This window comes from Belonocnema kinseyi, chromosome 8, assembly GCF_010883055.1.
Source record: "Belonocnema kinseyi isolate 2016_QV_RU_SX_M_011 chromosome 8, B_treatae_v1, whole genome shotgun sequence".
Lineage (NCBI taxonomy): Eukaryota > Metazoa > Arthropoda > Insecta > Hymenoptera > Cynipidae > Belonocnema > Belonocnema kinseyi.
The window spans coordinates 49,288,300-49,301,032 of record NC_046664.1 but is presented as its reverse complement, the minus strand read 5'-3'; the positions used below and the strand labels follow the sequence as shown (position 1 = coordinate 49,301,032).

At 23.3% G+C, this 12,733-nt stretch overlaps 1 protein-coding gene across 2 annotated transcripts in view; it reads right to left on the bottom strand.

Annotated features, from left to right (window-relative positions):
• Nucleotides 1–9,453, bottom strand: part of LOC117177662 (longitudinals lacking protein-like) — a 25,873-nt gene extending 16,420 nt beyond the window's left edge. The window contains exon 1 of one of the 2 annotated variants that reach the window (XM_033368473.1): nucleotides 9,261–9,453. The gene's annotated coding sequence lies outside the window, so the exon portion shown is untranslated. Of the gene's footprint in view, nucleotides 1–8,807; nucleotides 9,147–9,260 lie in introns of those variants that run through there. The other variant, XM_033368474.1, reaches the window with a different exon arrangement.
• Nucleotides 9,454–12,733: the final 3,280 nt, after the last annotated feature.

Here is a 12,733-nt window from a genome sequence, read left to right as displayed (position 1 = left end):
TATCTTTATTCATATTTACAGTTGGTAAAATTATACTGTTTTTTATCAAAAATTTTCAACTTCTAACGCTTTGAATTTTTAATTCTTTAAGTCTTCAAGGCTGCACTTAATAATTCTTTATATTAAAAATATTAGATTAAAAATAGAAATCTAAAAGTAAGAATTTTAAAGTCAAAGATTTTTAAATTACGCATTGTAAATTGAATGATATCATAATTGAAATAGATTCATTTATTTAGACTTTTCAAATGATACGAATTTTTCCTAATTTTTTTTAATCCTGCCAAATTAAAAACATTTTCTTACAATCTTCCACATACATTTTTGATAATTTTGTAAATCTTTTTAAATATTATCTTAAAATTAACTTTTCAAAATAAAAAATCATTTTTAATTTTCCTAGAAAATTTTTCTTAATCTTCTTACATTTTTCCAAATTCTTAAAAACCTTCTGAATTTTTTTTATCGTAATCTGCCAAAATCTATATTATTTTTTGAATTAGGCCGTGGGCTATTTGCACCAAAATTTTGGTGCGAATAGCCAGATTTGGTCGGTAAACATAAAAACTTTTTTTAATTGCTTCAAATCATTTAAAATTTTTAATTCATTTTGAATTATTTCAAAATTTCTAAATATCTCTTCAACTTACTAGATTTTTTCTAAGAATAATAGGTGTTCAATTGTCATGTATAAATCAAAATTCAACAGTTTGGCTTATAAATTAAATTTTTTCTAATAGAGCAATTAAAATTGTAACGTTTAAAATTTAGTTTTAAATATTCGAATGATTTATAATTAGTGATTTCAAATGAGAAGTCAGATATTTCTGAATTATGTAATTCTTCCTTTTCTTAATAAAACAATTTCAAATTGAATGATTTAAAAATGGAATATTTAAGAATGAAATAATATTTGAAATTTAATAAAAGCCTCTAATTAATAATATATTATTTTGAACTTATTTTAAAATAAAAAATAGTTGATAAGGTTTCAATCAGGCGTTTACATTTGTTTAACTAATAAGACTTTTGAAATGAAACAGTTTAATTTGTAATGTTAAAATATAGTTCAATCTTAAAAATCATTAATTAATTTATATTTATAATTTACCGAATTATAACAAAAAAGGTTGAAATCAAAGCTGGATAGCTTTTTCCCCTAAAAATTGTAATATTAACAGTCAAAAATAAATTCGCTGCCATTTTCCCGCTTTAGACTATTTTAATTAATTTAAAACAATCTTTTTAACCTTTTTAAATGCATTTTTAGGATATTAAATATTTCAAGATTTTATACGGGGTTTCTGGGATTAAAAATTTTCAAGGGAAATAAAAATATATAGTCTGTTTTAGAAAATATTTGTGATTAAATTTTAATCAGCAATATTTTTTATTATTAATTAAAAATTGCTTATATTTGAAAATTTTATAATTTTAAATTTGGTAAATCTTTACATTAAATATTGAACATTAAGATTTGTCGTAAATCTTGTCATTCTTGTTTGAATTTGGATCTGCTCAAACAATTTCATTGATTTAATTTAAAAATATATTCGATATTTAATCAAAATTTCTATTAGACTGCTTATCATTCAAAAAATTTTTATTACTTTTTGGAAATGTTAAAAATCCTATAACAATTTTAATTTTCATAGAATTTAAAAATGGTTAAATTAGAATCGTGAAATTAAATGGTTTGAAATTGTTTTTGTTAAATCTTGTAGAATATAATATTACTTTCATTCGTATATTCATACATTGGAAATTAGTTAAATTTACAGTGAAAATTAAAAATCATACAATTTGTATGTTTCAATTGATTAATCATTTTTTTTAAATCAGAAGATTAAAAAAAAATAGGAATAAGCAAAAGATGATGATAAAAGAAGAAAATTTCCGATCCAAAATAAAAATTCCCGGGGATTTTCCCGATTTCCTGATCCGGTTCGTAAAATGAATTTCGTAAAGAAATGCCAAATACTGATTATTTTTAGAATTATTTTCAATTTAAAGATTCAAGTTTGGCTATGTTAATATTATCTCTTTAAATAATAAGTGATGACTTCACCTTGTGCTTATGTGACGAAAAATGTTGATAACTTTTCGCACAATGGGCAAGATAAAACCTATCTGGTATTCCATCGAAATTTTGGGAACTAGCATAAGTAGCAAAAACAGTCATATCTTCAAAACAAAATTATTACAATTAAAGAATTAGAAATGAAAATCTAACAAAGTTGGCATACAAATTAGTCGTTCGGGCTTCGAAGTGTTACTAGATTTACCTTTTTTTCAATTTTTAATGTTTTTCGAAATTTTTCGGTCCGAAATTTCGCGCGTACTTCAAATATTATAATTAAAAAAGAGGAGAAAGCAGATGAATAGGGAAAAGAATATTATCACTGAAATTTTTTGAACTGATAATGTTTCAAACGAAAATTATTTAATTGCGGCTAACAAGTTAATGAAAACCGGTTAAAAAAAATTGTCAAACAAAAAAAATAAAAAAATTGTCCATGATTAAATCTGAACTTATTCAATCTAAAAGACTTAATTAATATATCTTGGGAAAATTCCATTAATTATGCAATGACTTTAGAGGGGAGGGAGATCAGCGAAATCTTATGTCACGTTAAAGTTACGTACACTTACTATACAAAAATTTTTTTTCTGATATTCTAAAGCGGACCCTTACGCAATTAATAAGACGTATTTTACTTGCCACCTACTTTTATCTTCCATTACCGCATTCAGATTATCATCATAGATTACATTAAAATATAATAATAAATTAAAAAGACAATTAGCCATGAATTTTGTATCAGGATGTGCAAAATAATAGATAAATTTATCTGCGATCACAGCGAAAAAAAGCTCAAAAGAGGGAAATGGGGTATTTTTTGACAAACAAAAGGGAAATTAGAAGAAAGAATTACCATTTACTTTTACATTTCGAAAGCAAAAAACATTTTTATCAGAAAGATTATATTTACATTTTTTTATGATATTATTTAGTAAGTCAAAATTATTATTATTACTTAGCAAACTGAAAAATTGTCCAATTGAAGTAATCAAAACTGAACTGAAAAATGAAAGCTTTTAACCCTTTTCAAATTGAAATGAACAATTTTAAATTAAATGACGGCAAGCTGTGAAATTTTTTATTTTAAATTTTTATAAATTGAACAATTAAAATTTTGTTTTAAATGAACACTTTTTAAATTAGAGTTAAATTATAAATATTTTAAACTGAAATAATATTTTAATAGAATTTTAAATTGAATTATGAATCTATATTTCGAAATTATTTTAAAACCGAAAGTAGTTTATAAAATTTCAATTGGACGTCAACATTTTTGTAAACTGTTGAGGCTTTTGAATTGAAAAAGATACATTTTTCATTTTAAAATATATAAATTAGGGACGACTGAATTCACCAAAGAAAGTTGCAAAATTATAAAATATCCGAATTAGAAAGTTCCCGAATTTAAACAATTAAATTTTGTATGAAGATCATTTAGGATTTATTACAAATACAATAATCAAACATTTTTATCGAAAAAAAATATATACATATATTTTTAATCTTCAAAGTTTCTGAAATTAATTTTTAATTAATTATGGGTGATTTTTTCAACTACAGTTATTATAAGATCAAACAATAATTTTAGGAACTTTCTAATTCGGGAATTTTTCAATTCGGAATTTTTCAGTATTCCCGTAAACTATAGAATCGAAAAGATTCAGAATCGTCCGGTAAAATCAACTTTTTTAAAATTTTGAACACTTGAACTACAGTTAGGTTTAAAAATCACTAATTAATTTATATTTAAAGTTGAACTTAAAAAAATGTATCAAAAATTGTATATTTCAATATATTTCAATTTAAAATGTACGCTTAAAAATGAAGTCCCACGTTGAAAAATTTGATTAGTAAAATATTTTTAAATTGCGTATTGTACACTGATTGATTTCATAATGAAAAAGTTAAAAATAGTTCGAGTACCTGAAATATTTTACATTCCAAACAATTTAGTTTGAAATCGGTCAAATAAAAATTGTAAATTTTATATGAAAATAAAATTAATAGATAAAATAAAAATAGAATTCGAATATTCCACTTTTTAATTATATAACTTTGGACACATCAATAAAAAAGTGTTCACCTTCTAATTCTTCATCTAATTATTGTATAAATTTTTTACTGTTTTTTCTAATGTTTTAAACTGTTTCAACTTTAAGTTTTTTTAGGAAAAGGGGGCGGAAAGGGTAATTTAAAATTAAGAAAAACAGAGAAGAGACTACTTGCATGAATTTATACAAATTAATTACTATTAGCATTCTTTAGACGAATTTAAACTGAAAATAATTTTATATTGCTTTAATTTCAATCAAAAATTAAAGATTGATTCATTTTCTAGTGTTAATTTGCAAATTTGTTTAATTTTTGATTTATTAGAAAAACACAGCCTGATAACGACAAGGTATCTTATCCATTTTGTTGAACGTCCAATTTTTAAAATTAGATGGAATGAAGGAACGACCTTGTTTGGAGGTTGGCAAAGATTTAATTTATTAAATAAATCTTGGAAGGCCAAACGAGGTCATTGCTTTATTCCATGTAAGGCATCTTATCGCGTTTTTCTTTTCAAAAAACATATTGAACCTATTGAAATAAAAAAACTTTTTGAACATAAAATATTTTAGGGGCTGAAATTTTAGGGGCTGAAACTATTTTTTATTTAGGAAAACATAAAAATATAAAAAAAAATAGATAGAATTTGAACATTTCTGAAGTAATATCTAATCTTTCTCTTTTTTGGATGAAACAATATTTTAATGTTTCGAGCTAAAAATAACTGTGAAATCGAAAGAAACGAATATAGATGAGTCTTCTAAAGTTAAAAATCATACCTGACTTGTACGGTGGTTAAAAGAAGTTAAAAATGAATGCTAAAAAACAACTTAGTAATCGTTTTTTTATCATTGAGTATATCTGCAAATGTTTTTAAAGCTTTTAAAAATACGTGTATTGGTTTCTCAACCATTTTTTTTCCTACTATACAAGTTTAAAAATTGAAAGTAAGATTACGAATATTTTTTTAATACAGATATATACAACTTTAGATAATGTTATAGAAACTACGTGACATAATTTCAAACTAAAAAAAAAAAGGAAACATATATTCAGAACCTTAATAAATACATTTCATGTAACACCAACGAAAGGAAACGTTTAAATAAATATTCCCGTAAATAATATATGATGTAATATCTCTTTGCTGCTATTGTTAAAAGCATGACCTTGAAGCTGCATTGCAGCGAAGTAATAAAAAATGTGAGCTAACACTGTCACCAATGTTTTGAACTTTCGATGCAAAGATTAAATTGCATTTCAATGATTTAAAATTTATGAATTAAAATTCACGGTTAACATATTTTTACTTCAATCTGCTTCGATCTAAATTTAGATTTTAGTTTTAACCTTTCTAGTCAAAAACTTCTTGGTTTTTTCTACATTTCAAAAAATTATTTAAATCTATTGTTTCAAATATTTTAAATAAAAATGTGCAAATAAAAATTTTAATGAGAAAAATTCACATTAAAATGTATATTCTAATCTCATTCTTTTGGATCAAATATTTTTTTAATTGAACCTAAAAAAGATTTAATTCATTAATATTTAGTTAAAACGCAGAATAATTTATTTACGCGTATAAAATTGAATCTTTTAACACTTTTTAATCAAATAATTTCAAACTAAATCCCGCTAAACTGCCAAATTTTCAATATTAAACTTTTCTAAATATCGACAATGGAAGCTTTTAATAATTTTCAATCGAAAATTTTTTAATTAAATGCAGTTTAATTTTGAAAGCTCTAAATTGAAGACTGAATCAATAAGTTTGTACACTTTCAAAATTATATCATTATAAGCAATTTTATACAGGAAACATAAAAAATTCAACGATTGGACTTTTTTTAAAATGGTCACTTTTTAAATTAGAAGTTGAATTATTTTTATTTTAACTCATAATAAAATAATAATTGTTCAGTATTGTTATTTATACATCAAAAATTGTTTCGAAATATTTTTATATATTCTATCAAAATTCCTTTTTTTTTTAATCAAAATAATTAAAAATTTTCCCAACTATCTTATAAGAACATTTTTTTTATTATTCTGAAACCTTTCAAACTGCTTGACAAATTTTAGAATTTTATTTCAAATACTTCAAAAATCTACATCTTGTTTTCAAATGTTTTATTATTTTGGAAATTTTTACGAAACAATTTCGTAAATGTTTTAAAATATTTAATGGAAATTAATTTTGCAGCATAACAAATAAATTTTAAATTTTCCTAGGAATTTCAATAATTTTTTTGTTCCAATTCTTCGGGAATCTACATTTTTTTCATTTTTGGAAATCTTTTCAAGCTTTAAATTATTTCTTAATCTTCTCGAAACTTTTTAATTAATTTATTTTTAAATTGCAGTATTTTAAACAAATTTTGGAAAAAATACAATAATTTTAGATAATATTTAGATGTTTTGCAAAAATTTTAAAATAAATAAAAATTAACATTTTTTAAACAAAATGTAGATTTATTAATATTTCGAAAGGTTTTGACAAAATAAAAAAAAATCTCGAGGAAAATTGAAAATGATTTTTTATTTTTTTATATCATTACATATTATAGTCAAATGAGAATCTGCAATATTTCAACGCAATTATTTTAAATTTGGAGCATTTTAAAAAATCTGTGGAAAAATCGAATAATTAAAATTTTTTTAAGTTTTATAAAAATGAAAAGAAAAAAATGGTTGAAAAGACTACAACATTTTTTAAACAAAATGAAGATTTAAAAATAAATTTTAAAAGTTTTTTAAAGGATTTTGGGAGCTTTTAATATAATGATAATTTGAGAAGATAAAAAAATAATTAAAAACTTGAAAAGATTGCTAAAAATGTAGATTTTTCAAGGTTTTACACAAAAAAGTTTTTTAAGTATTGTGAAAGGTTTTAAAACAATCAAAATAATTATTAAGATTCCTAGGAAAATTAAAAATGATGTTTTATTCTAAAAATTAATTTCAGGAGAATATTTCCAAAATTAAATAAGAAAGAATCAGCAAAATTTTAAGGGAGTTTTTTTATTTATAGGATAGAATAATTTTTTAAGATATTTAGACGTTTTATAAAAACTTCAAGAGAAAATCTGAAATTTTTGAAAGATTAACAAATATTTGGAACAAAATGAAAGTTTTAAAGCTTTTAAAGGATTTTAAAAATAATTTTAAGAGAATATTTTTCAATATTTAAAAACAAAGGCCAGTTTTTATGAAAAAATAACAATTGAACAATTATAAACTTGAAAAGACTTTAAAAAATGTTAAGAATATAGATTTTTTTATTTTGAAAAAAAAATTAATAGTCCTAGGAAAATTGAAATTAAGAGGTTTTAATTTTAAAAAAGGTAATTTCAGGAGAATATTTCAAAAGATTTACAAATTTACAAAAAGAAAGAAGCAGCAAAATGTTAAGGCAGTTTTTTTATTTATAAGATTTGTTTAAATGTCTGGAAAAATCGAATTTTTAAACAAATGTAGACGTTTTGTAAAAATTTCAAGAGAAAACCTGAAATTTTGAAAAGATTACAAAAAAATTTGGAACAAAATGAAAGATTCAAAGATTTTTAATTTTAAAATAATTTTAAGAGAATATTTTAAAAGATTTAAAAACAAAAGCCATTTTTTATGAAAAATTAAGTTAAAGTTGAAGACCTAAAAAATGTTTAAAATATATATATATATTTTTTTTTTTTAATTAAAAAAAAATATATTAAGTCATAGGAAAATTGAAATTAAGGTTTTAATCTAAAAAAGTAATTTCGGGACAATATTTCAAAAAATGTTCCAAAATTAAAAAAAGAAATTATCAGAAAAATTTTAAGCCAGTTTTTTCATTTATAAGATTTTTTAAAACAAATTTAGACATTTTGTAAACATTTCAAAAGAAAACCTGAAATTTTGAAAGGATTACCAAAAATTTGGAACAAAATGCACTTTTTGAAGCTTTTAAAGGATTTGTAAAATAATTTTATGAGAATATTTTAAAATATTTAAAAACAAAAGCCGGTTTTTAGGAACAAATAATAATTGAACAATTATAAACTTAGATTTGAAAAAAATGTTAAAAATATATATTAATATTCGCAGGAAAATTTCAATTAAGGTTTTATTATAAACAAGTAATTTTTAGTGTGTTTTTTAAAAGATTTCAAAACTTTTTTTTTAAATTTGCAACTTTTTTTTAACTTATAGGATTTTTCAAGGTTTCCTCAGGTAACTTGGTAAATTGAAAATTTTTTTAACTTTGAAAATATAATTTTAAGAGAATATAAGAAATAATTTCGAAACAAAAACAAGTTATTATGTATAAATAGCAACTGAATTTCCAAATATCGTATGGTTAAAAAGAGAAGGTGAACATTTTGGAAAATTGGGTTTGTATTATTGCAATTGTCAACATTTTTTTTGGAGTATTTCAAGTCCTTGCTATGAGGTTTATTCTACAAATTTATTCTAATGGAGCATCTTTCTTAGAATATCGAATATTTCGGCTCACCGCCTTTAATTATATCAAATATTTAGTTAGCCTGCGTCAAATAATGAAACCAAATAATGTGTAAAAACGCGAAAATTAGGAAACAGTTTCTCGACAAAATGCAAATGAAGCTCCGAAAACAAAAATTGTGAACAAAGCTTCAAAACGGAGGGAAGCCAACACAATAAATTACCTCACCTCTGCTGCGAAAAAAAGGACTTCAGCTTCGATTTAACGGTGACAGCCTTCTTGTTCCGAACTTAAATAATTATGTCCGAGTTGCCAGCGATACTAAAATATAACCGAGAAATCGATAATGCGTCCAAAAATGGATCTGTTATAAAAACACGAGAGGAGTTTCGCGTAGATCTAAAAGTGCGAAAATTTGTAGGTTAGTTCGTGCGGCGTTAAACGAAATCAACACTGAAGGTCAAATTTATCGGTTGATTAAGGCCAAAAACGTTACACGTGATCATTTTCACAGGGTGTTTATGGAATTCGCGTGTTCGACAATGGATGCTGGGCCGCGCTATTCGCATTTCACCACAACAATACGCGTGCGTCTGCCCGTTCCTTCAAAGACACTTGGGCCCCAAAATGACGAGGAAATAAAAATATTATCAACTTAATACGCTCAAAAGTTCAACCTACCTTGAGAAAACGTGCCGCTGTATTCTTGCAGTTGATGCTCGAAATCAGAAAAAGAGATCGCAGAATTTTAATACTGGAGAAAACTATTTACCGAGTAGTGGTACCAATTTTTTTGTTGTGGCTAATATCACTGCTGAAAATTCGACCAATTCGACAGAACTCGGACGCTTCCGACTTTGTTCGACACATAGTTCGACACTCCTCGACAGTCAGGGTTACCAACAGTTCATAACGGTATTCTTACTAACGGACACTTCCGGGTTGCTATTCAAAAATGCATTCTTTTTTTGTTTGATTATTTAAATAATATTTGTGTAAAGAGAATATTTATGCGGAATTTTTCATGTTGATATCAATTAATTTTCAAATAAAGTATAGAAAATGAGGAAGAAGTATTTTTTAACTACTCGTAGCTTCTGGTAGCTTTTTTTGCAGGGCTGCTAACCCCGAAAAAAATATTTCGTTTGCAGCTGCTTGTAGTCTGCCCTAGGACTTGTAGCTGCTTTGAAAACTACTTCTTGGAAATTTTACATGACCAGCAAAATAGGAAATTCTTTTAAATTATTCATGAGATAAGTTACGTAATCGAAATTTCCTACGCAGTTAAAAAAGTTTAAAATGCGTTGAAGTTTTTTAACTATTTTTGAAAGATCGATAGTAAGAAACTGAATGAATATTTTAAATGAATTATTTATAATTATTCAAGAAAGCGCATAAAATTCATATTGCAATATATAATCAGATATATAATTTAATTATTTTAATGAGGTTATGTGACAATTGGAAAATTAATTTACCGACCAACGATATTTAAAAGTTGAAGCCAATAGATGTCACTATGTTAAAAATCGTAAAATAAAAACTATAAATATTACTTTTCAAAGTAATAATAATAATAATTATTATTATTTAATTTTTTAATGGACACATACCAATTAAAAATTGGGTTTATTTTTTATTATATTTTTAGTTGCCACCTGTTGATAAAACAGGAAAATACTTTTCGCAAAGTACGCAAGCGTTTGAGGTTCCAGAAAATTTTAAAAACACGTTTATATTTTCGAATTCTCACTCTTTCCCCTCTTTTCCCATTTTCAAAAGTTCTTGTTTTTCTTCAGTTTAAAAAAAACTTTCAGTTTTTCCCCATTTTCTCGTTTTTACGCTTAAATGCGAACTGAACTGAATCAATATTAATAGAACTGAATAAGTAATTACAATTACTTTTAATTGAAAAGTTTACAATAATATAAATTTATTATTTTTATTATTCAATTATTATTACTATTATTGTAATTTATTGCTATTAGTCAAAAATTATACTATTTTCTTAAAAAGTATTTTTTTATGCTAAATTGAACTATTTGGCTATAATTCAAACGAATTTGTTAAAAATTAAAATTCTTGGCTAAAAAAAAATCATTTTCTGGACTGAATCTCAAAGTTTTTTTTTTTAATTCATTGTTTTCGTTGCAGATTTATCATTTTAGTTTGATATTCATCTCTTTAATGGCAAATTAAAGTATTTTGTTAAAAATTCTTTTTTTTGTAATCAATTGATAACAAAATTAAATAAAAAATGTAACTATTCAATTTTTTGTCAAAAATCGATATCCCTTCTATTTGAAAATTCAACTTTTAATTACAGATTCCGTTATTTGGTTACAAATTTCATTATTTTGTTAAAAATTCAACTATTTTGCTACTAAGTCATCTTTTTGAGACCAAAATTTAAATACTTGGTTCCAAGTTAAACCACTATGTTAAAAATTACATTTTTGTAGAACATTCATGTCTTTGGTTGAAAATCTTTTAATTTTATTTTTAGAAAATTAATTTTCTTGCTTTAAAAAAAACTTCTATTGGGTTAAATTTTAAAATTTTGGTTCAAAATTCATTTTTTGTTTTGGTAAAGATTGATTATCTCAGTTTTAAATTTGTCTTGTCAAAAAAGTAATAAACTATTTTGTGAAATTTTTTTTTTTTTTTACGAATTATGTTTTGTCAACAAAAAAGTTATTAGTCTATTTTTGTAATTGATTTTTTCTAGTTGAAAAATCCAAAATTTTTGTTGAAAATTTAACTACTGCATTTTAAAAAAATGAACTTTCTTGTTTTACAAAAATCGATTATTGAGTTGAACTTTAAAGTTTGTGGTTGAAAATTTTGTTATTGAAGATTTATTATTTTCGTTTGAAATTTATCTCTTTAGTAGAAAAGTTAGCCATTTTGTAAAAAATTCTATTTTGCTATTCTTTTGAACTATTTTTTATCACCTAAACAAGTTACGATTCCATTGTTGTTTAAAAATTGATCTTTTCAAGTTTAAAACTAAACTATTTGGTTGAATTTTTAGAAAATTTATCTTCTTAGTTTAAAAAAACATATATAGGGTTGAATGTTAAAATATTTTGTTAAAATTAAATTAAAAAAAAATTTTTAATAAAAAGGTTACGATTCCATTTTTGTTTGAAAATTGTCTTTCTATGTAGAAAATTCATGCTTTTGGTTTGAAAATTCAAATATTTTGATGAAAATTAAACTATTTTTATGAATATTTCACTATTTGGTAGAAAATTAACTTTGTTTTTCTACCAAATCATATTTTCGAATTGAAAATTCAACTTTTTTGCAGATATTGCGTCTTTTTTATCCTAAATTAACAAAAAATTTGTTGGAAATTGATGTATTTGGTTGAAAAATTGTCTTTTTTGGCAAATCCTTAATTTTATTGATGAAAAATTCATCGTTTTTGTTTGAAAATTCAAATAATTAGTTAAAAAATCAACTACTTGTTTGAAAGTTGGATTATTTGGTTAAAAAATCGTATTTTTTAAAGAAAAATTCAAGTACTTGTTGTGAGTTCAACTGCTTTGTCAAAAATTATTTTTTTCCGATGCAGATTTATCTATTTAATTGAAAATTTGATTATTTATTTCATTTTCAGAAAATTAATCTTGTAGGTAAAGAAATTCTCTTTTGGGTTTAATGTTAAATTCTTTTGTTGAAAATTAATATGTTTGTTGATGATTAATCATTTTTGTTTTAAATTTATCTTTGGTGGAAACTGTAACTGCATATTTGGTTGGAAATTGCCTTTTTTCACTAAGAATTAATGTTTTTAACTATTTAGTGGAAAATTTACTTCCTTGTTGAGAAATAATTTTTCTAGTTTAAAAACTCAACTCTTTTGTAGATAATTCGTCTTTGTGGGTTCAAAAATTTTAAACATTCATCTTTATAGTTGAAAATTCAACTAATTGGTTGAAACCTCAACTTCTAGATAGAAAATTGAACTACTTTGCTCAAAATGACTTATTTCAAGATTTAACTCTGGTTGAAAACTTTAATTTTTCGGTAAAAATTTCTTTTTTTATTAAAAGCTATTTTTTATGTGTAAATTTAACTGTTTTATTTTTTGTTGCAAAGTTATCCTTTCTTGCAAAATAAACTATTTGGTAGAAGATTCAAATATA